Below are 22,151 nucleotides of genomic sequence, written 5' to 3'. Positions count from 1 at the left end.
GGAGAAATCAAGCTGATACTCACCAAAAGTTCTGTACTTTACTGTCCAGCTTTCACTGTACTAGAAGGCACAATGTAAGTTGCTGAGGGGAGATGTTATTAATAATTTTATCCAACTATGACCTACAATGATGACTGGCATGGTACAAGTGGATATACCAAGCACGTTATAATTGGACTTAAACCCTGTTCTACAGATACTCATGTTTGTAATCTGTAATATGTATGTCTGGCCAAAAACACATCACCCACACAATCTATATGAGAACCTACTACTATTACTTTGCAAATGGACACATTATCATATTGTGGTTGCCTGCATAAGATCTTAGTCAGTTAAACCTCCAGCTTGGATATAGAGAGAGGCATGAGCCTCCAACCCTAGGAGAGTAGCTATTGATGGCTGTTAATATGAGGAAAGTCAGTTTTCTTTAATAGCATGGTGTCTAGTAAATTAGCCACCCTGTAGTGGATGATTGCACATACATTGATATATAGGTATCACAAATCTGATTCCATGATTTTTTTCAAGGAGAAAACATCGTGGGGCACCTAAGAGGAGACAGGGATAGGAAGTTGGTGATAGAGAGTAGGAATATGACTGAAATACATTATATGCATGTCAGAAATTTCTAAAGAAAAACTGAAATTATTATATATTTAAAACTTCTACACTGGCCATATAAACAGGATTTTACAGATGAAGCAAGCTATCAGTTTAATCATCTTCTCTCCACAAAAATTACTTTATATATATGGCAAGCTATTTACATGCTATAAAGAGTGATGCTTATTGATATTTTTGCCAGTGTTTTGAGGCCAAAATTCCAGCTTTTGGAATCCTAACAAACTGAGAATGTCTGCTTGTCACAATAATCTAAATAAACAGAAAAATAATGTTGAAAAATATAGAAAGCAGATTTAATTAACATAGCCATTGATAAAAGAGAGGATTGATGAATATTTGCTATTGGGAAGAAAAAATCAAGGGGTGCAGTAACCTGTCCACCTTTTGAGTATTTACACAGACTAAATATATAAACAGAGGAAGAATTCATTAAGAGGCAAGAGTTTTGCAAAATCTGTACTCAAGGTCAAGAAATGCTGTCATTGAACAATGTCTCAGCTGAAGTTCTTCAAGTTGGTCTGAAGAAGTCAAATTGTTGACATTAGTTAAGGGACATCTGTCCAGTTCCTAAAAGATCATTTCTTTGCTCCATGGCACAGCATTGCCTTTTGAGTACTTGCTCTCATCAGGGGTATGGTCCATTCTGAAAAGTTTTCACTGTGTTGAAATCCATGGTAATTTCAGGACAACAAATTCTCTGAGCCTTCATCCTTTCAGTCCTTGAATGACTAACACACTTATACATATCAAAGCTTATATATATATATATATATATATATATATATATATATATATATATATATTAACATAAGATGTAAGAGATTATGAGATATAGGTGAAGATGAGGTGCTGGATAGATAGATAGATAGATAGATAGATAGATAGATAGATAGATAGATAGATAGATACATACATAGATACATAGATACATAGATACATAGATACATAGATACATAGATAGATACATAGATACATAGATAGATACATAGATACATAGATACATAGATACATAGATAGATAGATAGATAGATAGATAGATAGATAGATAGATAGATAGATAGATAGATAGACAGATGATAGATATAGATGCTAGATACATGATTGATAGATGATAGGTAGAAAGATGAGAGATAGATAGATAGATAGATAGACAGACAGACAGACAGACAGACAGATAGATAGATAGATAGATAGATAGATAGATAGATACGTACATACATACATACATAAAGATACATGATAGATGATTGTAGATGATAGGTACATGGATGTTAGATAGATAGATACATACATATATAGATGATAGAGAGAGAGACAGAGAGATGATACATAGATAGACATGATAGATATAGATAATAGATAGATGAGAGAGAGATGGATAAATGATTAATAGATGAAAGGTAGATAGATGTTAGTTAGATACATACATAGATGATAGATGATAGATTATTGATATATATATATATATAGGTGATAGATAATATATAGATAGATGAGAGATAGATGATATACAGACACACAGAGAGACATATAGATGATAAAGATAAACATCCACCCAACTAACTTTGCCTATATTCTATTGATCTTAGGAACATATGTAAATGTGCTTTGGATGATTGGAGTTGTTATCATGGGTTTCAGGGCTGGAAAAAATAATTTTTCATCCTTCAGCATTTAATAATTGGCTACTTCTCTTCAATTAGAAGTGAGGCCTTATGAAATTATTCAACCGACAATGACACATTAATTAGAATGGACATTATACAGCTCTTGTTTAGATAAATATACTGTTGAGATTTCATGGCTACAGCTTTCCTGTCAGGACCTGAAGAAACTGTCTGGCAGCTGAGATCTTGGTCTTCTGGATTCTACAATCTTCCAGGCACTTTCAATTTCAGCCTCTCTTTGGACGTTTTCCCTAAGTAGAACTGTAAATGTATTAATTTGGGTTAGTTAGGAAATTATGTCTATGCCAACTTTTATGAATTGATCTCTTTGTTTCCAATTTCATTTTGAGTTTTTAGTCAAATTCAGTGATTTACAGCTCTTTCTGCTACACAGCTATCTTTTAAATTGATATTTCCTTTATTTTTATTAATGTAAATTATTAGATATGATGAAATACACTGAAGACAATTAGGTATCAGTGAGAAAAATGATATTTTTTTCTGGCTATGTTGTGCATGCTTAATTAAAGAAAGTTGTAGCTATGTCAAACTGTTGACAAGCTGGGAGCATATTTATTGTGAGAATAAAATCTTTACACAAGTCAAAATGAGAATATCAAAAATAGGGAGATAGATGACTATCATGTGTGCTAACTACCTAAAAGTGAGTGCTTTTGAAATGAAGTTTGAAGTGTTCATTTTCCATAGAAATTTTGTATGGTTTATTTTGCTCTTAATTTTGTTTTTTGGGACAGGGTCACATTATCTAGGCTTGGTTGACCCAGAACTCTATATCAACAAAGTACACCTTGAATTTACAATGGTATTCCTGTTTCTGCCTATCTAGTAAATTCCAAGCACCTACATGGTGGTTTAATTATTTTTGTTTTGTTTCTTTTGAGGAAACATTTGCTTTTATAGTCTAAGCTGACTTACCACTCCCCTTCACTCTGCCGTTTTCTTCCAAACCCTGGGATTGCAAGCATTAAATAGCACATCATGGTGTAGATTTTAAAAGTAAACGATAAGAAGAACTGAGATGTCTTTTGGTGGCTGAGTGCACTTGCTTTCTTATAGAGGACCTATGATCAGTTTCCAACACTAATATGTTGTGCCTACAACTACCTATAACTTTGACTCCAAGAGATGATTACCTTCTTCTGGTCTCTGTGGGCACCTCATGATAGACTTGCACATGCTGGCAGATACTCTGACATATAATGTAAAATAATATTTAAAGTAAGAAGAAAAGTTTACAGCCACTCAGTTTTCCAATGGTTAAAGCAACATAGCTTGTCAACACACAACACAGCCTACTGGTTGGCAGGTACTTACTCTGGTAAGAATTAGGATCAGTAGGAAAATGTGCTATTATCTGAATTGTGCATGTTGCAGAAGTCTACATGCTCCATCAGAATTGTCTCAGAGTCCACAATCTCATGACCCCAGTTTTTCTGGGTTAAATAATTTTGTCTTCTCTTTTTTGACATTAATTTTTTTTAAACTTCAAATATCTCTCGTGTCATTTTGTTTTTCCTGTTGGGGTTGCAGCTTTTTCAGAGAGTGCCTGACCCAGTGCTCTTTTGGTTAGAACAGCTGAAGAAATACCAAAGGCCTACAAGACAGTGGGGAATCTAAAGAAAGAATATGCTCTATCTATAATCTCTAAATTGAAACACCTTTGACTAGGCCTGTCATGGAAGCATTTCACATTCCCATGTGTTTCTCTTCCTCCATGAGTGCAGCTTCTTTTTCCTTTCCAGCCCCTCAGTCCTGTCATTGACTATTCCTAGTCTGTTTTAAACTAAATGTCTGTGTATGTGTCTTCTGTCTCCTTTAGGTATGTGGAGGCTAAAGGAAAGCAATGGAAAATAGTTTAGATTTGCCCTATTGGAAACCTTTCTCCCTGGAGCTTTTGGTCTTTGTTTTGAAGAAGATTTGGAGCAACTGTAGTAGACTCCACTTCACTCACAAATTTTAAGGTATACTTTTTACATGTTCACCATGAGAGATTCCCTGTTCCAGGATTCTTTTTTAAAGGAAGTCAATGAAAGAATGAGATCACTGTGGCCTCATCCCTTAGGTTCTGCTCCCTGTTATCCTTGTGGATGCTTTATATCTCACAATCCACTGATGCTATTCCCGAAATTGTAGTACCTCTGTAGTTACCACTCAGAATAAAAACAGCATGTATCTCCTAGGAAAGGGATAACAATAGATTTTGCAAGTGGATTGGGAACAGAGGGGTATGGGAATAGGATGCATCAGTAGGAATTGAAGGAAGAGTACTAGGAGAAACAACTGAAGTTGGGAGATGTTTTAGAAGGAAGGCAGAAACAGTGCAAAGGAAAATCCTTGGATTCTGCAAGAATGATCTAGCAAAGACTCCTACTAATGGGGATATGGAGCCTGAACTAGCCATCTTCTGTAACCAGGCAAGGTTTCCAGTGGAGAGACTGGAACACCAAGCTAGCCATAAACCCTCGACAATTTGTCTTACCTGTAAGATGTGCTTTGATAAAGGTGGGATAGAATTCATGAGAGTGGACCAATGTGAGACCTGTGTCAGGAGATGGAGCTCATACCTGACACAGCCTGAAGGAGAGATCTATGGAATTCTGTGGAAGAGAAGGAAGAATTGTAGGACCAAAACAGTCAAGGATACCTTAAGAATACAGTCCACAGAATCAACTCATAGGCTTATAGTAGCCCACAGAGACATATCCAACTACCAGGGAGCCTATATGGGTCTAACCTAGGCATTCTGCATTATATATATATATGATTGTGTAGCTTGATGTTCTTGTGGGACTTCTAACAATGGGAACAAGGATTGTCTTTGACTCTTTTGCTTGTTTTATAGACACTTGACCTCCTCCTGGGTCACTTCCTTCGGTTTTGATATGGGGATGTGTCTAGTCTCGTTGTAACTTGATATACCATGTTTGTTAAATAGCCCTGGAAGTCTTGCTCTTTTCTTAAGGGAAATCCAGGAGCAGTGGATCTAGGGGGGAGAAGAGGTGGTAAGGGCTTTATTGAAGGTGTGGCCATGTTTGACAAAGTGTGTCACATGGGGTGTGCTTTCAGGTTTCAGAATCTCAAGCCCAACATCTCTCTCTCTTACTGCTGCCTGCTGATCCAGACGTAGAACTCTCAGCAACTTCTCCTGCACCATGTCTATCTGCATGCTGCCATGAATCCTGACATGACAATAATGGAATAAATGTCTGAAATTGAAATCCAGTCCCAATTAAATGTTTTTCTTTATAAGAGTTGCTGTGGTTAAAGCATCTATTCAGACAATAAAACCCTACCTAAGACATATGACATAATTTCCCATTGGTAGCCAAAAAGTACTACACATCATATGATAGTGCACATTGTATCACACAAGAGAGAGTCTGACAATTATTTGGTAAATTAATGCTTGAGAAACAATGCATGTAAATCCTGATAAAAGTAAAAATCCTGTAAAATCCTGATCTTAAAATTTAACCATTTTTGGACTACTAAATTTAAGTAAAATCCACACATCTCAGAGCTCCAACACAATTCTGGAGACCAAGCCAAGAGTTCAAATCTTATCAAATGGGTCTTTGCAAGACCATTCACATTCAAACTGTAACAATCCCTGTATTTCAGAAAATAAGTCTAGTAATACTTTTGTTTACAAAGATACATGCTTATATTAATAAGGTTTTAATATTACTTCCCCATAATCTAATTGTCTCCCCTCTAACACTCAAAGTCACCAGTGATTTATTTTCAGAATAAGGTTGGAAATAAAAATAAACCTTTTAAGTGTTTCAATTTTAAAGTGATTGATGATTTACAACTTATGAGTTTATTAGGAGAGTGAGAAACAAACACTTGAGTCACTAGAACTAGGTTGACACCAGCAAACAACTTCTCTAGATTTGAAATTGGGGTGTTCTGTCATGTAATGATGCTCTATTAAACCTTCCTTGGCAAGCCTATCCCACACAGGCTATGAGAAATGAGAAGCCAAAGAGGAAACAGAAAGATTTCAAATGTTCAGTAACTCTGTTGTCTATGTCTGACCTTCTTCCCGTAGCAGGAGTTATAAGCTTCAGCCTTGAATCATCAGTGGATTTCTATGCATTGCAAAAATAGTTTGTCCTGCCTTGGTAGGAAGAAATTTATTGTTCTTTTAAAAATATGCAGACTGAACATGATTAAAATATAATATAGAATTTTTTTAATCAAAACAAAACAGAGAAAACCCATCAGATTTCTTCTGTCTTTACTGAATGAACTTTCTATGACAACTCTGTGATTCTTGGAAATCCTCTGTAAGATGATTCTCTAAATTTCATATGTTGGAAGAAATGTCCTGTTCAAGTAATGTACTTTTCTTATACCAAAAATGTATGAGATCAAGGACTTATTTTCATTTTGAGATTTAGGGCAAGCCACATAGATAGCATTAGGATATGAATAAACATCAGTGATAGATTGAGTTGTCTAACAGCCAGCCTCGAGCAAGGAAACCAACTGACTTGAACACAGGGACTCAGCACAGGGAGATTTATGTTCTTCAGCTGAATTACATTCCTTTATAGACTGCTGCAGATGGGCTTCAGGAAAAGCAGCCATCTATCCGATTTAAATAGACTTTGTTCTAGTACTATAGACATACCATTAATTCATTGCTGTGAGTTGCTGTGGGCATAGATTTGGCTTTGTTCTCTGACAGTCTCCACCATTTGAAATAGAAATGCCATTTACCAGAGTGTCAAATAAGTAGGACCCATATAGCACTATAATCAAGTTCAGGTGGCATTACATATTTTAGCCTCGATACTGAAAATGGTTAAGTCAGCAGAGATTTCCAATCTGCAGAAGTCTGCTGACCACTGAAAGCCACTTGTAATTTATCAGGTGGTAACTGTCTTCAGGTTAAATAATAACTTGGTGTCTTTACTTTGTTCAGTGTATCATAGTTACATTGTGGTACATTTTTTTACAGATTCTTTACATTTTTTGCAAGTATGTGTAATAAATGTTATTATCTTAACTTTAGAGAAAGAATATTTCACAGGAATAGTTTAATTGAATTTCCCAATATTATAAAAGTAGGAAGTGAAATGCTGGCAGTTCTAATATTCTTTCCATGGCACTCTGAAAGATCTTTTAGAGTGGGTTAGAGTAAAGGAACTATTCTGTGGATCACTTTATATTAAAGTTGTGATTGAAGTATGTGTATGGTGCCTGATAGGGAATAATGGAGACAACAAGTAAAACTAATTTCTTGAAGAATTTCTAGGATCTTAATTATGCAAGTGATAACAGAAAAAGATAGTGATGACCTAATATAATCCATAGGTAAATATGTAAACCTTGATAGGTTGGGATAATTAGAGAAAAAATATTTAACCTTATATATTAATAATGTTTGATCTACAAAACATATACAGCATCCTTTGCACATATCTCTGCATTCATGTCTTACTTTCATATATTTATTCTGAGGAGATCAGGAACATATTTAATGACTGTATTTAAAAACATTAGTTAATAAATTTGAATTTATTTAGAGGTTTAGAAAAAATGTTAATTATTTTGCTAGATGAGACATATTGTTTGCTGAAATGATCTCAAGGAGCAGAATGAAAGTCTGATATTCATTAAAGAAATTGCTAAAATGAGACAGATCAGACACTTTTCATTGTAAGGCATTTAATGATTCAGTATCTGCATTTCCAATTCAATTGGTAACGCTGCCATTCCCCCATTTTCGCATTACAGAGAGCCTATCCATCAGGATTTAATTCCACATGCACACCACACCTCTCCACCTGCGATTTCAGCCTCAAATGACTCTGTACTAATGAGTAAGGATCAACACAGTTGAGTGCAAAAGACTGTTTCAGAGGCACAGTACTAGAATGATGAAATAATTCTTTTTTAGCTAATCAATGAATTGGAAAAGGAAAAAAATAGTTGTTCTGCCCAGTTAACTGAGAATCCCTACATCACCAGATGCTTGGCTATTAACAGACTTGAAAGTTCCTAATAAGAACATACAGTCCATTTTGAATTTCATCTGAATGACAAAATTTAAAAACAGGCTTTTCCTGAAATCAGAAAGAATGTAGATTTGTTCCCCTCATAGAATTATTGTGATTAAGCCATCCCTAACAAAATACATATCTTTGGTGCTCTATTTGGCATTAACAAAAGTTCTTTAAATAAAGACTATTAAATGAAAGTACTTTAAAATAAACATACCTGGCCAAATTTGAAAGAAAGAGCATAATGGGGGGGAAAGGTTCAACAAGCTTACATATCCTTATAACTGAAATTAGTTTGGATTTTTTAACTGCAACTTATTACTAAAGCAAGACCCAAACAAATTTTCTTGAGGTGTTTTTTTTTTAATTTTCAATTCAGCAAGTATTCAAGAAGTATAATGCTTTGAGTTTTCCCAGACATCTGTGATGTTGTGACATTCAATTATATATATTTCCTACAAAAGTGCACAGTAATACAGTAATTTTGCAAGCCATAGGTACATCATACAACACAAGTCAGAAAGGAAAGAAGTTGCATTTGTGGCAGAAACAGCTATCAAAATGAAAATTGTTCAAGAGGAAGGTGAAATAATATAGACCATTTTATTCCTAAATTAAATTGTCTTACTGTTTTCTATTTTCTATGCACTTTCTTTACTACCCACATTAGGCATACATCCAAGAAAAATAATGGTTTAAAGACCCTTTTTAAATTCTAAAAGAGTAACACATTGCCTTACCAACACACAAACACAGACAATGCATAGAAACACAACATTCTATAGTTAGATGGATGCGGTTGGGTTGGAAAGACTGCAGAGTTTGCAATTCACAAATACCAGCTCACCAAGTTACCACACAGAAACATGATTTTCCTCTCATGTGGGTAAGATAGATGTTTTAATAAAATGAGATTTAGTCTGAAAATAACTTATTTACTGGAATTTCTTAAGAGATGTTTACCCTCCTTAAGTTTATATATTCTCCACAATATATTTTATTAAATTGATTATACATACAAATATTGGTGTATATATAGACATGTTTTCACTTAAATATAGTCATTTATTGGTTAATTGTGGTATGTTAATTCTCACCTTTTCCCTGGAAAAAAAATTGGTTACATTTAAAACAAAAAAAAATATTCAAAATAGTAGCAAATGTATAACTGGCAAAATGTCATGTCCTGGGTCAGCTTTCATGACTAGAACTTTTTCAGCATGAGAACTGTTGCAATCACAGCCATCTCTGATATAATCTTCACTTGCAATGAACTTCAGAAGTGAAAGATAAAAGTCTCTCTTCTTGGTTGATCTCTGGTATAAGCAAGTCTTTAGAAATAAATTAAGTAAACATGAGCCTTGTGCATTTGATAAATATATATGTCTTATTTCCCCTTTCCTGTTGCTTTTCACCCAGTTGAAGCCAGAATCCAAGCAATAAATACTATTTATTTATTTTAATAGCATGCTTAGTGAAAGAATCACCAATATTTTCTAAGCTTAAAAACACCCCCAAATGCATTTTCCTGTTAGTCTCAGCATTTTCCCAGTAATTTACAACTTAAAAAGGATAAACCCTATTACTCTATGTCAAACCAACAACTGGGTAAGTGCAAAACATTGCCCTATGAAGTATGACCAAATTTATTGCTATAGTCATTAGTACACATTGATTCTGTTTATAGCAATCCAAAGGGAATAGTAAGCCTCTTATGCTGGTGCTTGGCCTCTCTGTGAGACAGACACAGGGCCTGCTATAGCCAAGTTCTAAGCAGCATCCAATTAGTCAATTAGTTCTGAGTCCACTGCTCATTTTCTTTTGTGTATTATTAATATGACTTCTTAGCGACATGAATTTGAGGACTTTAGTTTGCTATTTAATCAGATATAAACAAAATTAGTGGTTTCCCCCCCCCCCCCCACACACACCTTCTCTAAGAAACTTTATTTTATAACTTACTGAAGTCTGGCTTATTTATGTTTATGTTTTGTATTTTGGATATTCAAATTTATGAGACTTTTATACAATAAGTAATTTCTTCTAACCTGTTTTATTGCTATGCCTTAGACTTTAATACAGTACACTCACGTTCATTTCATAGATTCCCACCAATCCTGGTGAAGGTATTTGGAAGTTAAGTTTTATAATCTAAGTTTTCTTCATGTTGGAAGGCTTAATTGCAGTCCTTTGAAAAAAAGACAATCCCTGTTAGCATTTTCCCCACTTCCCCCATAAAATCCTCACTTAGCTTTTGGTCTACATTTAAGAGTAAACAAAGGAGTATCACTTGACTGCCTTCACTTGAGGTTTTGAGCTTAGCCATTCTGATGGGTGTGAGGTATATTCTCAGGGTCATTTTGATTTGTGTTTCCTGATGACTAAGGACTTTGAACATTATGTAAAGTGCTCCTCAGCCATTTGAGATTCTTCTGTTGTCAATTTTCTGTTTAACCCTGTACTCTATTTTTTAATTAGATTATTTGGGTTTTTTAGAGGTTAACTTCTTGAGTTCATTATATATTTTGGATATTAGCTCTCTGTCAGATGTGGGGTTAATGAATATTTTTCCAATCTGTAAGTTGCTGGTTTTTCCTATTGACAGTATCCTTTGCTTTACAAAAGCTTTTCAGTTTTATGAGGTCCTGTTTATCGATTATTGATCTTTGAGCCTGGGCCATTGGTGTTCTATTCAGGAAATTTCCCCCTGTGCCAGTGAAATTGAGGCTCTTTCCCATTTTCTCTTCTATTATACTCACTGTACCTGATTTTATATTGAGTTCTTTGATCTACTTGGATTTGAGCTTTGTTCATGGTGACAAATAGGAATCCATTTTCATTCTGCTATATACAGACAACCAGTTAGACCAGCACCATTTGTTGAATATGCTTTTGTTAACATTAGATGGTTTTGGCTTCTTGGTCAAAAATTAAGTGTTCACAGATGTGTATGTTTACTTCAGGGTCTTAGATTCTATTCCATTGATCTTCCTGTCTGTTTGTGTACCAATACTATGTACTTTTTATCACTATTGCTTTGTAGTACAGCTTGAGATGAGGGGTGATGACCCCCTGAAAGTTCTTTTATTGTTGAGAATTCTTTTGCCTATCCTGTTTTTTTTCCAATAGAGTTGAGAAGTATGCTTTCTGTGTCTGTGAAGAATTGTGTTGTAATTTTGATAGGGATTGCATTGAATCTGTAAATTTCTTTTGGTAAGATGCTATTTTCACTAGGTCAATCCTACCAGTCCATGAGAATGGGAGATATTTTCATCTTCTGAGGTCTTCTTTGACTTCTTTTTTCAAGGATTTGAAGTTATTGTCATACACATCTTTCACTTGCTTGGTAAAAGTTACACCAAGTGTTATTTGTGGCTATTATGAAGGGTGTTGTTTCCCTAATTTCTTTCTCAGACCGTTTCTCATTTTTGTTAAGGAAGGCTACCGATTTGTTTGAGTTCAATTTGTATCCTGGCACTGGACTGAACTGCAAACTGGTACAACTACTCTGGAAACTAATATCATGGTCAGCAGAAAATTGGAAATAGTTAAAGTTCCAATGGATGATCTAGTAATTTAATAAGTGTGCATATAGGAATTAATACACTATAATCTTTTTAGTGAATATTTTAAATTTTGAGAGATAAAACTCTGCTGGAAATTGACATATCTTTTGTCTTTTTCTCTTCGGTCTCTATGTTTTTCTTCATTGTTCTTCTTTATCCACTACTCTCCAAACTTTCCTTCCTTCTTGTTCTTTCTCACTTGTCAAGCTTCCTTTATTCCATTTGCTGACAAAAGAGAAAAGATTCATCAGCAAACACCTTCCTTGCAATTGAGCCAATGAATGAGTATCTCTCCGACAGACTCACCTTTTATCAAACATGTCAACAGAAGATCCTCCCAAGGTAAGCCTCTGAGACCTATTCCAGACTGTTCACATAAATCCTCCTATGCATTCCCAAGAATGTTATTATATTTTACCATCCTAGTTACTGGACAATTTGTGCCTGAGTCTAAAGTGCCTCTTTATTTTTTTATTGATATATTTATTTACATTTCAAATGATTTCCCCTTTTCTGGACCCCCACTCCTCAAAAGTCCCATCAGTCCCCTTCCCTCCCCCTGTTTTTCCACCCAACCCTTCCCACTTTCCTGTTCTCATTTTGCTCTATACTGCTTCACTGAGTCTTTTCAGAACAAGGGGCCACTCCTCCGTTTTTCTTGTACCTCATTTGATGTGTGGATTATGTTTTGGGTATTCCAGTTTTCTAGGTTAATATCCACTTATTAGTGAGTGCATACCATGATTCATCTTTTTATTCTGGGTTACCTCACTTAGTATGATATTCTCCAGCTCCATCCATTTGCCTAAGAATTTCATGAATTCAGTGTTTCTAATGGTTGAATAGTACTCTATTGTGTATATATGCCACATTTTTTGCATCCACTCTTCTGTTGAGGGATACCTGGGTTCTTTCCAACTTCTGGCAATTATAAATAGGGCTGCTATGAGCATAGTGGAACATGTATCCTTATTACATGCTGGGAAATCTTTTGGGTATATGCCCAGGAGTGGTATAGCAGGATCTTCTGGAAGAGAGGTGCCCAGTTTTCGGAGGAACCGCCAGACTGATTTCCAGAGTGGTTGTACCAATTTGCAACCACACCAGCAGTGGAGGAGTGTTCCTCTTTCTCCACATCCTCTCTAACACCTGCTGTCTCCTGAGTTTTTAATCTTAGCCATTCTGACTGGTGTAAGGTGAAATCTCAGGGTTGTTTTGATTTGCATTTCCCTAATGACTAATGAAGTTGAGCATTTTTAAGGTGTTTCTCTGCCATCCGAAGTTCTTCAGGTGAGAATTCTTTGTTTAACTCTGTACCCCATTTTTCATAGGGTTGTTTGGTTTTCTGGAGTCTAACTTCTTAAGTTCTTTATATATATTGGATATTAGCCCTCTATCTGATGTAGGATTGGTGAAGATCTTTTCCCAATTTGTTGGTTGCCGATTTGTCCTTTTGATGGTGTCCTTTGCCGTACAGAAACTTTGTAATTTTATGAGGTCCCATTTGTCAATTCTTGATCTTAGAGCATATGCTGCTGCTGTTCTGTTCAGAAACTTTCTCCCTATACCGATGTCCTCAAGGGTCTTCCCCAGTTTCTTTTCTATTAGCTTCAGAGTGTCTGGTTTTATGTGGAGGTCCTTGATCCATTTGGTTTGAACTTAGTATACGGAGACAAGGATGGATCAATTAGGATTCTTCTGCATGCTGACCTCCAGTTGAACCAGCACCATTTGTTGAAAAGGCTATCTTTTTTCCATTGGATGTTTTCAGCCTCTTTGTCGAGGATCAAGTGGCCATAGGTGTGTGGGTTCATTTCTGGATCTTCAATCCTGTTCCATTGATCCTCCTGCCTGTCACTGTACCAATACCATGCAGTTTTTAACACTATTGCTCTGTAGTATTGCTTGAGGTCAGGGATACTGATTCCCCCAGAATTTCTTTTGTTGCTGAGAATAGTTTTAGCTATCCTGGGTTTCTTGTTATTCCAGATGAATTTGATAATTGCTCTTTCTAACTCTGTGAAGAATTGAGTTGGGATTTTGATGGGTATTGCATTGAATCTGTATATTGCTTTTGGCAAAATGGCCATTTTAACTATATTGATTCTACCGATCCATGAGCATGGGAGGTTTTCCCTTTTTTTTTGAGGTCTTCTTCCATTTCCTTCTTCAGAGTCTTGAAGTTCTTGTCATACAGATCTTTCACAAGTTTGCTAAGAGTCACCCCAAGGTACTTTATACTGTTTGTGGCTATTGTGAAGGGGGTCATTTCCTTAATTTCTTTCTCAGCCTGCTTATCCTTTGAGTATAGGAAGGCCACTGATTTGCTTGAGTTGATTTTGTAACCTGCCACTTTGCTGAAGTTGCTTATCAGCTGTAGGAGCTCTCTAGTGCAGTTTTTTGGGTCACTTAGGTAGACGATCATGTCATCTGCAAATAATGATAGTTTGACTTCTTCCTTTCCAATTTGTATCCCTTTGACCTCCTTATGTTGTCGAATTGCCCGAGCTAGTACCTCAAGTACAATATTGAAAAGATAAGGAGAAAGGGGGCAGCCCTGTCTAGTCCCTGATTTTAGTGGGATTGCTTCAAGTTTCTCTCCATTTAGTTTGATGCTGGCTACCGGTTTGCTGTATATTGCTTTCACTACGTTTAGGTATGGGCCTTGAATTCCTGTTCTTTCCAAGACTTTAAGCATGAAAGGATGCTGAATTTTGTCAAATGCTTTTTCAGCATCCAATGAAATGACCATGTGGTTTTGTTCTTTGAGTTTGTTTATGTAGTGGTTTGCATTGATGGATTTCCGTATATTGAACCAACTCTGCATCCCTGGGATAAAGCCTACTTGATCATGGTGGATGATCGTTTTGATGTGTTCTTGGATTCGGTTGGCAAGAATTTTATTGAGTATTTTTGCATTGATGTTCATAAGGGAGATTGGTCTGAAGTTTTCTTTCTTTGTTGGATCTTTGTGTGGCTTTGGTATCAGCGTAATTGTGGCTTCGTAGAAGGAATTGGGTAGGATTCCTTCTGTTTCTATTTTATGGAATAGTTTGAAGAGTATTGGTGTTAGGTCTTCTTTGAAGGTCTGATAGAATTCTGCACTGAAACCATCTGGTCCTGTGCTTTTTTTGGTTGGAAGACTTTCTATGACCCCTTCTATTTCTTTAGGGGTTATGGGACTGTTTAGATGATCTATTTGGTCCTGATTTAATTTTGGTATTTGGTATCTGTCTAGGAAATTGTCCATTTCCTCCAGATTCTCCAGTTGTGTCGAGTATAGGCGTTTGTAGTAGGATCTGATGATTTTTTGGATTTCCTCAGTTTCTGTTGTAATATCCCCCTTTTCATTTCTAATTTTGTTAATTTGGATAATTTTTCTGTGCCCTTTGGTCAGTCTGGCTAAGGGTTTATCTATCCTGTTGATTTTCTCAAAGAACCAGCTCCTGGACTCGTTGATTCTTTGTATGTTTCTCTTTGTTTCCACTTGATTGATTACAGCCCTGAGTTTGTTGATTTCCTGTCTTCTACTCCTCCTGAGTGAAATAGCTTCTTTTTGTTCCAGGGCTTTCAGGTGTGTCATTAAGCTGCTGGTATATGCACTCTCCATTTTCTTTTTGGAGGCACTCAGGGCTATGAGTTTTCCTCTCAGCACTGCTTTCATTGTGTCCCAAAGATTTGGGTATGTTGTGCCTTCATTTTCATTAAATTCTAAAAAGTCTCTGATTTCTTTCTTTATTTCTTCTTTGGCCAAGGTGTCATTGAGTAGAGTATTGTTCAGCCTCCATGTGTATGTGGGCTTTCTGTTGTTTTTGTTGCTATTGAAAACCACTCTTACACCATAGTGATCTGATAGGAGGCATGGGATTAGCTCGATCCTAAAGTGCCTCTTTAAATGTGAATCCTTCATATTGTTATTTTCATGAACTACTAAATATTTAATTCATGAAGGTAAATATTGCATAAATAATCATGCTAACTCAAAACTTGGCTCACATTCAATTTAACATTTCACATTAGGAAACCCTGGCAAAAAATTATTTTCATAGGAGGCTCAATAAGGGATAAATAGAACTAAAATAATATCTAAATATAAGAGATAAAAGACCACAATTAAGACTAATAACAATGTTAATAAGACTAAGATATGATATAGATATACTTGTTTTAACTATTTTTAAAAAAACAGGAAACCACATCATAAAATATACCAAAATTGCCACTTTTAGCTTTTGAGTTAAATTAAATCATAACTAGTCTTTTTTCTCTGCTCCATCATCTGGATATTTATTCCCAAAGTAGTTCTACTAAATGTTTAAGTCATTCGATTTTGAATAAACCTATTGGGTCAGCTTTCATTAATGAAGTACTTATGCATGTCAAAATAATTAAAATTTAACCGAGAGTAACACAAATCCAAATGCAATGCTAAGTAAAGTCTCATCCTCGGCTGGTTTGAAGCTAGACCACAAACATCTCAAACATGAAAGAGGAGCCCTGGTATAAACACTGAAACCATACATTCACAGTCAGATTTTATTTAACTATACCCTTCCTGTACTCCATCTGATTGTTTTATAACACTAGTTAATACACTTTCAATGCAAAATTGTACCAAGAGGCTGAAGGTGGTGGTGCATGCCTTTAATCCCAATGCTGGCGAGGCAAAACCAGACAGACCTCTGTGAATTTGAGGCAAGGCTGCTCTACCAAGCAAGTTCCAGGACAGCCAGAACAACAAAAAGAAATCCTGTCTTGAAAAACCAAAAGAAAAAAATGTCTCAGAAGTACTCATTGTTAGGTCTCAGACTCTCCATGTGTCGAGAAACGAGCTCAAGATGGATACAGGATTTCTGCTGATAAGATATTCCTCCTGGACTTGCGAAAAGGAGTTTCCATTCAAAAAAAGTTTCCCTTCCCCAGCTACTCCTCCACCTTATAATCCAAATGATTTGTCCATCCCATGTTCCTTATTCCTAGCTCACCACTTTTTAATACCTGATACTGTATTCTCTTCTCTTTCAAACAGATAGCCTTGGCTACATCCAGGCTCTTTCCCTTTTCCTCTGCTCTAGACTTTTCCAAATGCCTCACGCTATTTTCTCTGTCTTACCCAAAATAAAGTCCTTTCACCAGCAGACCAGTCTTGTTGGAAGTTTCTTTCCTGTGCCCCTCACATACACTTGTAATATGTCATAAGCAGACTTAAATGTACAATAATTTAATCAATTTCTTCCCAATGGGTAAAATTCCATATTTGTAAAGTCAATAAGGGTCTTGGGGAAAATATGAAAATGGCATCATTAGCAGTGTTTTGAAAGCTGGTGCATGAATACTCTGACATCAAACTTTCTCCATAGCTCAAACACTGCCTTTATGGTCATAATAACCATTGAAACCACAGGACTCATGCACCAACTGTGCTGATTAGATTGGTTGGTGAACTCGCAAAGCACTTGAAATGAGAAAGAAAGAAGGAGCAAAATTATCATTCAATTTCTTATGAATGAATAACCTTTCTCTATTATATACAGTGTCAGAATTCAAAGTCAACTTATTTCTGCCATGAAATTGAACATAATCATGATTTGGGCATACATACCAAAGAAAAGCAAAGATGTATACATTCAAATGAAAAAAGTATATACTGTATTATTTATTCAAAGTTCCTGTACTACATACTATGAAAAAGAAGTAATATATATGCATACATACAAACATATGTACACAAAAAATATATACTCATTTGTATGTGTGTATATATCTGTGAAATATGGATACAAATATAGATAAATATTGGGGTCATTAGTTCCTTATCACCTTTCAGTTTGGTGGGTCAATTTAAGCTATTTAAATTTACATTCTATATACATTAATTGAACCCTTAAAATGGCAACAGTATGCAGAATAACAAATATGGAATGTTGAGAATACAGATGACTCTCCTATGATTCTCATATCTAAGGACTCCACATATCTTTCAGCTTATAGTTGACAGTTGTATCAATTAGTTGTGTTGCTATGATAAAAGACCTTGCACCCAAGACAGCTTATAGAAGATTTTGATTTATAGCTCCAGAGTTTTAGGAGTCCATAATGGCAGGGTAGAGGTGGCAAACAGCAGGGAGGATGTATGAGAGCAATGATGGTGACATGTATGATGTTCAATGTGGAATCCTAAGTACATGTCAGAGAGACAGACAGACAGATATTCAGAGAAAGAGATTCCAATAAGAAAGGCACATGGTTTGGAACCTCAAAGTTACCTCTAGCAAGTTTGCACCAGAGAGACCTCCACAAACACTGCCTACAATTTAGGATCAAGTTAAGTGTTCAAGTACATGGGACTATGGAGAGAATTCTCATTCAAATCACCATAATAGCAGCATAAATGTTGACATGCCCTGTACATCTGGAAGAAGCTGGGCTCTATGGGCCTATTTATCATTTTATTTCTATGAGATATCTCTTCTAACCTTAAATAAATGAACATATATGTTGAATCATAGATGAACAAACCTACCATAGATTTTTTTTTTGGAGTTGATCTGTTTCTGCTCAATTACACAATCATTTTAGAGAACAATTACCTGTAATTAATTTTCTCTCTTTTCCCATGGATAACAGAGATGTGATAATAATAGTGCAAGTGGCACCAGGTATAAATTTTGCAGTGATTAAGCTAATATGGTTGCCAGACCACCAGTATTAATTTAATGCTTATGAGGATACAGGGTGAAAGAGGAGGAGATGTTTATTGGTTGACAAACAATGTATAAAATTATATTTCCCATTAACTGAGAAAAACAAGCACATAAACAATAAAAATCAAGTATGAAATCAAGGTCTTCAACTCCCTGATGTGCCTGAGAAGAGCAGGAGAGACATGCAAGGATTCTATCTTAAATAGCTCAGAACTAATTTTGATCACTGCTTTGGCTGACATTGTACCTTAATCCACAAAGAAGATAAAATGCTAGGAGGACAGAGTAGAATCCTTCCTAATATTTTCCCAGTAGCTGTCACATAAGCAAATACTTATTCTGTGAAATAAGCCTAATGATCATGAAGAATGAGATTATACTCACCGAGGCCCAGCAGAATAGCTGAAGAGACTATTATGAGTGATGAAATACTAAATCCCTTTTTTATTTGAAAACTTATTTTTCATTTTCCTGTGAGCTCTGTATTAACATGTGCACAAATTTTAATATAATACCATCACTAAATTACTGAATACATTGATGTGTTGAAAGTCTTATCAGAAAGTCCTGACATTTCAAATAAACCATCTACATTGTTATATATCCGTAAGAGTTCAAATACAATACATAAAACGCATATCTACATGATATTATATCACTTGGTAGTATCGTTCTCCTTATTCACTGGCTTTCATGCTACATTCATAATGAGTTTTATATCTCTGAGGAAATATATGATGACTGATTACAAAAATCATTATGACTTATTTTATTTGCTCCTACATTGTAAAAGTGAATATTTGTGGAGGGTCCACTATACTCTAACCTGTACTGTAGGTTTAAGTCTATGAATCAGGAGAGAGATGTATTATAGTAGTGCACAAACCCTGAGTGTAATGAATGATTGATGAAAATAGTATGGTAACAATATAAAGAAGAGAAAGATGTTCATCCAACCTCTCTACCAAGTCAAATCCTCCATATTGCTCAAAAGATCTGCCTGGTCTTTGACATTCCACAAATCCCAAGATCTAGCCCAGGTTTCACATCTGAGCACCATCTGCACTGGAACCACAGGCTTCCACCAAGACCCATCCCATCTGCCTCCAACACACAGGATTTTCCCATACCTCATTCCAGCCTCTTCCCCAAGTCGGACCTTTTATAACCTTCTCTACAGTCTAGTTGTGTGAGTCCATATTATCCTATTACTCCAACCCCCAGGTCTATCACCAACATCGAAGCTTGTACCAGGACACAGTTCCAGAGAACAGTCTTGGGCCTCTATATCCATACTTGACTTCATTCCTCTAACTCCTCCATTGGGGACCCCAAGCTCAGTCCAATGGTTGGCTGCCAGCATCTGCATCTGTGTTTGTCAGGCTCTGGCAGAGCATCTCAGGAGACAGCTATACCAAGTCCCTGTCAGCAAGCACTTCTTGGTACCTGTAATAGAGTCTGGATGTGAGATCTGTGTATGGGATAGATCCCCAGGTGGGACAGTCTCTGGATGGCCTTTCCTTTAGATTCTGCTCCACACTTTGTCCCAGTATTTCCTCCAGTGAGTATTTTGTTCCCTCTTCTAAGAAGGACTGATGTATTCACACTTTGGTCTTCATCCTTCAGCTTAATGTGGGCTATAAATTTTATCTTGGGTATTCCAAGCTTTTGGGCTAATATCCACGTATTAGTGAGTGCATTCCATGTGTGTTCTTTTGTGACTGCATGACATCATTCAGGATGATACTTTCTAGTTCCATCCATTTGCCTAAGAATTTCATGAAGTCATTTTTTAATAGCTGAGTATTATTTTTCATTATATAAATATACCACATTTTCTGTATCCATTTCTCTGTTGAAGGAAAGCTGGGTTCTTTCCAGCTTCTGGCTATTATAAATAAGGCTGCTATGAACATAGTAGAGCAGGTCTCTTTGTTATATGTTGGAGAATCTTTTGGATATATACCCAGGAGTAGTATAGCTGGGTTCTCAGGTAGTACTATATCCAATTTTCTGAGGAACCTCCAGACTGATTTCCAGAGTAGTTATACCAGCTTGCAATCCCACTGGCAATGGAGGAGTGTTGCTCTTTCTCCACATCCTTGCCAGCATCTGCTGTTACCTGTGTGTTTGATCTTACCCATTCTAACTGGTGTGAGGTGGAATTTCGATTTACTCTTCCCTGATGTTGAATATTTCTTTAGGTTCTTCTAGACCATTTAAGATTTCTTTGTTTAGCTCTGTACCACATTTTTAAAATGTGTTATTTGATTCCCTGGAATCTAACTTCTTGAGTTTTCTGTATATATTAGATATTAGCCTTCTATTGAATGTAAGATTGATAAAGATCTTTTTCCAATCTGTTGGTTACAATTTTGTTCTATTGACAGCCTCCTTTGCCTTACAGAAGCTTTGCAATTTTATGAGGTCCCATTTGTGGATCTTTGAGCATAAGCCATTGGTGTTCTATTCAGGAAATTTTCCCCTGTGCCCATGTGTTCGAGGCTCTTCCCCACTTTCTCTTATATTAGTTTCAGTGTATCTGGTTTTATATGGAGGTCCTTGATTCTAATCTGAAGTCATGTGTACCTTGCAATTGACAGATAAGACTTCTGGAAAATATTTAAGTAAATCCAATATGTATCCTGTCTCTTGAAACTCCAAAACAACTCTAAATTGATGTCTTATTTGGCATGGATGTATATGAAGGAAAAAGGCAGTTTTAAGAAACATTAAAAATTCTCATCCAAACACTTAACTAATGCCTTTTATGAAGAAATATAAGATCCACTGCGCTGCCCTTGAACCACATTGAGAATTTTGCTCAGCAATGACCGGAAGACAAGGATTTGCGCTCTGAAGGGGAAATGCCAGAGTTTTTAATCTGACTGGTTTTTCTGACCAGGCAAAATATAAATCATTTAATCAGCTCCTGACTGAGCATCAGATACAACTAGTATAAATTTTCCTTCATAAAAGTTTCATCAAAGCTGGAGATAGCTGCACTGCCTTACCCTTTGCTAGAGAAATTACAGCCAACAAAGATTGGCTGATAGTCATATATGATTGATAGGCTTGGGGTGAATGGCCTTCATGCAGAGAAGTTCAGTTCTAAATGGCCTCTGCAAGTGCTTTCATCTTCCCCTAAAAATAATGCCTTGATTCATTTACTGCAAAGAAAAAAACAGTCAACAACTGTGGGCTGCTATTTGTGACAATATTTTCGCTTTCATCCATTTAGAACTACAAATAATGATAGAAAAAGGCTTCTGGTAATTGTTCAAGTTAACACAGCTATCTGAAGAGATAGAAGACTATAAAGCTGTATTAAATTCACTGTTTTATACAAAATTTATGAAATTAAAATAGATGCTCTTATTGGAACTTGTATGTCTGACAGAACATGTGTGATTTTTTTTTTAAGTCGAAAAACACTCCATAAGATTCTGGTTTCCATCTGTTCCTGAGCTGACCCTGTACCACAGTTCTTCATACCTAAATTTTTCCTGGAGAGAACTGGTCTCCCAGTAGTACTGACACACAGTTTTATAG

This window comes from Apodemus sylvaticus, chromosome 11 (genome assembly GCF_947179515.1).
Source record: "Apodemus sylvaticus chromosome 11, mApoSyl1.1, whole genome shotgun sequence".
Taxonomy (NCBI): Eukaryota; Metazoa; Chordata; class Mammalia; order Rodentia; family Muridae; genus Apodemus; species Apodemus sylvaticus.
Note: the sequence above shows the minus strand (reverse complement) of the source record.